The sequence below is a fragment of the Octodon degus genome, unplaced genomic scaffold (genome assembly GCF_000260255.1).
Source record: "Octodon degus isolate 3935 unplaced genomic scaffold, OctDeg1.0 scaffold00018, whole genome shotgun sequence".
Taxonomy (NCBI): Eukaryota; Metazoa; Chordata; class Mammalia; order Rodentia; family Octodontidae; genus Octodon; species Octodon degus.
The window spans coordinates 11,368,143-11,373,213 of record NW_004524594.1 but is presented as its reverse complement, the minus strand read 5'-3'; positions in this window follow the sequence as shown (position 1 = coordinate 11,373,213).

The window sequence follows — 5,071 nt, the reverse complement described above, 5'->3', positions numbered from 1 at the left end:
GCACGGCAGCAACTGGCATGTCATGACAAGCAGCCTGTATTCAGAAGACCAGAATGACAGGCACTTCAAGCATGAACCTACTATTACAAATTGCCATCTTCAGTGCAGTTACTTAGTTCACAGGTGTCAGTATATATCATTAGTCAGGGTAAGAATCATTCCAATTAAATGCTAGATTCAAAAATTTCTGAAGATTCTCAGGATCATTGCCTTACCCATATTCTACATATAACTGTATGGCTTGCCCCTGTCATGTTTCCTAGCTCTTCCCCTTGCCTTTTTTTTCATTGTCTAGTCCTCAAGATCCTGCTTTCCTTTTACTTGTATTATACCTTTCTATTTCTATTTTTACTTTTGAGTTCTTATACTAAGGAAACTATACAATATTTACATATGTGTGTCCGGTTTATTTCACTTATGAGTATATCTTCAAGTGGCATCCACTTCAATATAAAGGCTTTGAGTTTATCATTCTTAATAGCTGAATAATACTCTGTTGTGTAAAAATATCACATCTTTTTCAACCCTTCCTCAGGTGATGGGCATCTTGGTTGTTTCCAAGATTTGGCTATCACAAATTGTGCTGCTATAAACATAGGTACACATATATCACAATGATATGATGTTTTCAGATCCTCTGGGAAAATTCCCACTAGAGGTACAGCTGATTTAAATGGGATTTCCAGTCCAAGTTTTCTAAGGAGTCTCCACACTGATTTCCATAACGGTTGTACCAGTCTACATTCCCACCAGTAGTGGAGAAGTGATCCCTTTTCCCCACAGCCTCTCCAACATTTGTTGTTGGTTGGTTTCTTTATGATACACATTCTTTCTGGGGTGAGATACCTCAATTTTGTTTGAATTTGCATTTCACGGATGGCTAGTGATAGGGAGCATTTTTTCATGTATTTATTTGCTTCTTTAATTTCATCCTCTGAGAAGTGGTCAATATGTATTTATATGAATGGCATAAGTTGCTTGTCTTTAAGGTGTATCCATTGAATGCTAGTATGATATTGGTACAAATTAAAGCTGTTAAGAATCATTCTGGGTGGGGCCAGAGAGATGGCTCAGTGGAATAAGTGCTTTCCTAGCAAGCACAAGGGTCTGAGTTCAATCCCCAGTTCCACACACACACACACACACACACACACACACACACACACACAAAAAAAAATCATTCTGGGTGATTTTATAGGGAAACACTGGAGAATAAAAAGAGGTGATGAGGTAATGGAGTAACCTCATGTCAAGCCATTATAGAAGGCAGGTGGCAACTAAGGTTAAAGAGAAGAGTAGAGATAAAGAGATATTATTTTGCAAGAGTCTCACCTTCATTAGACATCATCTTTATGTGGCAAATCAGGGCTAAGCAGGTATAAGACTACAACTGAACTAGTTATATAGCTGAGAGTAATGCAAGTTACGGAGAAACAAAGTAGAAATTTTCAAATCTAGTTAATTAGTGACAAGAGGCTAGACTCTTGAGTCTGACATATTTCTTTCACTAGGTGTTTGGTAAGCAGATTCACCTTGCTATTTCCTAATTTGTGGAGTGAGACAGTTGGTCTATGCACTAATCTAATAATATAATCAGCTCTGACATAAATTCTTTTAATTTGTATATCTTTATTACTTAGAATTTCCCCTTCTTTGTTTCTTTTTTTCGTTTATTTATTTATTTTTTTTTTAGGGAAGGGTCTATAGGGTATTCAGGGTTTTACTACTAGATCGGACTCGTAGTGATCCACCTACCTACAGCCCCCCAAGACCTGGGATTACAGAAACGCACCACCACACCCAGCCTGAATTGCTGTCTCAGTGCACCAATGGGGCGGGGCCAGTATGGCTGGCCTGGGGATGGAACCCGTGGCCCCTGTGTCTGTTTGCAGGCACTTTAATCAGCTAAGCTATTTGACTGGCCCACCCCTTCTTTGTCAATGTACTTGGTTTAATTATTTATTTTAAGAAAAAGAGGGAATGAAATATTTCTGCTCTGTTTCTATAATACAGAGAATGCTACAGTTGTAGATCTCCAATAAGTCTAGATTTCTAAGCTTGAGATGCTCCTATGCAAAAAATAGCGTAAGGTGGTTTGGTTCCACCTATTCCTTTTTAGGGTGGAATGACTTTCTCACTGGTCATTATTAATATCAGCCAAGCAGGCTTCTTTCATGCATTCTTTCTCATACTGCTTCTGCAGAGAGCTGAGTTGCTACTTGTTTTACAACATCTGATCCTGGGGCTGTGGAAGAGGGCTTTAGAGTTGTAAGGTAATTCTATGGACTGAGCAATGCCTTGTGTTATCATTGACCCCCAGCTTTTGCCGAATAGCCGAGGGGCAGTGTCCATGCAACTGTGGATGCAGAGTCCTCTACCCTTTGGTGAACACAAGAAAAGCTAACATAGATCTTACCCTGGAGTACATAAGCACCCAACTGAAATGAGATCTTTCCCTTTGCTTCTCAGCGTGATCTCTTCTAGTTCTCTCCATCCTGTGAAATTCCCATGCTCCACCACCCTGGACACAAAAAACACAAATTTCACTTTCAGCTGGTGTTGTTTAGCTTTTCATCTGTGTTGCTTCTGATCTGTGCCTTGTGAATGAATTTTATGCTCTGCTACTTTAACATTTTCTTCTTGACACAAAATTCTTTTCTGTTTGTAAAAACCTCTTTAACATTTCAGTTCTCACCTAAATGCTTTGGCTTTCAAGAGCATTGTCTTTGAAACAGGCTTCAAGCGACTGTTTTGGAAGTCAAATACAGCATAGTGGCACTTTCTTTCTCTGTTCTTTCCAATTCTAACAGTCTTAATTCCCCACTCTAAAAATTCTAATTCTTCCCAAGGCAATGGATGTCTCTACTGAAAAGTAGTACAAAAAATGAAAAAGCACTAGAACACATTTTAAAGCATTTTCTACCAACAGTGCTACAAAGCTACTCACGTACATATACTATTCACTGATTCTGACAGGTAATATTTTTTACTTTCTTTTCAATTGCACGTATATATTCACATTGTGTGACATGCTGCTTTGATGTATGTATATTTAGGGAAGCAATTACTCCATTTAAGCAAATTAACTTATCCATCATCTTACATAATTACCTTTTAAAAAGGTGTGTTTGTAAAAGTACCTAAAATTTATTCTTTTTTGCAAAATTTCATATACAATACAATTAGCTATGTTCTTGTTACTGTAAATTAGATCTCTAAACTCAGTCCTCCTACATACCATCAGTGCAAATTTGTTCCCTTTAACCTATTTCTTCTTATTTCTCAGTTCCTGGTAATAACTGTTTCTATCTACTTAACTTCTTTTTCATTCCATATATACATGACATCAGGCAATATTTTTCTTTCTGTGTTGGCTTATTTCACTTTGCTCATCCACATTGTTATTCATAATATACCTTCGGCCCACTCAACCATATATCAGATTAACCTATAATCTGATATATAACTTGCAAATATGATAGGCAATTTTTACACCCTATTGTGTGTGAAGCGTGTGAAATGTTTTCATGTGAATGAGGCAGATCTTTTGCTAAAGGAAATACAATCAAAGAATCTTAAGGAAATTACTATATTTTGTTTCTTCCTCTCAGAACAGAAATCCTGTCCCAAGTAACAGCCTTGTTCTACTAGCACAAGTGTGGCAATTGAGAGTACTTTTGATGAGTAGAATCTGAAGCAAATAATAGTCTTTAAGAGATTTGAGATTTCCTTTTTCTCAAATAAATGCTATGATAAATCAAAGAACCAAACAACTGCTGACCTGTTTTATAAATTAACATTACAAACTTGACTGCAATTAAGGCAAGGGTATTTATACATTGATTTGTTTTTATTGTAAATATGTATTATACATTGTCTTAATTTATCATAATTTTCCTTAGAAAGACTGGTTCTATGGTTTTATTTTTCCTCATGACACACATTAAACTCATGTACTCATTTCAAATTCAGCCATTGAATTAGTTGTCATAGTGAGGGCAAAATAATTCATTAAAAATACACTAACCCTAGCATATTTGAATTCTTCGTTAAAGAAAGTTTCTCCAATAAACTTCTACTTTTGTTTGGAAATCTCATTGCCTCTCTTAATGTTGTACGATTAAGTGGGGGCATTCACAAAACAATTCCATCTTGAATTTACACCTAGTTCCAGAATATAATTCTTTTTCTTTCCACATAAGTACATTGTTTAACAAACTGAAAAGTTTTTGAAATACCGCTAGATAAACAGATTCTTAGTTTTGTGTTCAGGAAAAAGAAATATTTAAAGAAGTGACTATAAAATATGCACATCTTAAATATTTTCACATTATATTATCATAAGTTAAGTTATAAGTTAAATCAATTCTATGAATAGAACAGAGCTCAGTGTCAGATTTGAAAACAAAAGCATGAATTCACTAAGGGCTACACATATTTACTGAACAAAAATTTTTTGAATCCTAAGATTGTGTGAAAAACTGTATGAAGCTGTAGGAATATAGTGGTATATAGAACAGCTCCTGGTTTTTTGGAGCTAATGGAAATGATGGAGGAATAATCAAAATTTATCATCAACAAATTTTTCCTGACTGTATATCAGATTTAGAGTTTTAGCCAATTGAAATAATTTTTGTAATGTCTGTTTTAGGTGTTTTCTTCTTCTTCTTTTTTTTTAATCCAAATTCAGATTATTCCTTGACAGATATTTCTTTCTTTTTCTTTTTTTCTTTTCTTTCTTTTTCTTTTAAACGTATTTGGTACAGGGTCTCACTATGCAGCTCAGGCCCATAGTGATCCTCCTGTCTCAGCCTCCCCAGCCCTGGGATTACTGGTGTGTGGCACCACGCCCAGACTCAGTCACCAGCTCAGTGTGCCTTGTGATGTGGCATGTGGTGCCAGGGATTGAATCCTGGTCCCTATGCTTGTCTAAGCAGGCACTTAGTCTACTGAGTTATCTTACCAGCCCCATTGATGGGTCTTTCTTTCTTTCTTTCTTTCTTTCTTTCTTTCTTTCTTTCTTTCTTTCTTTCTTTCTTTCTTTCTTTCTTTTTTCTTTCTTCTTTCTTTC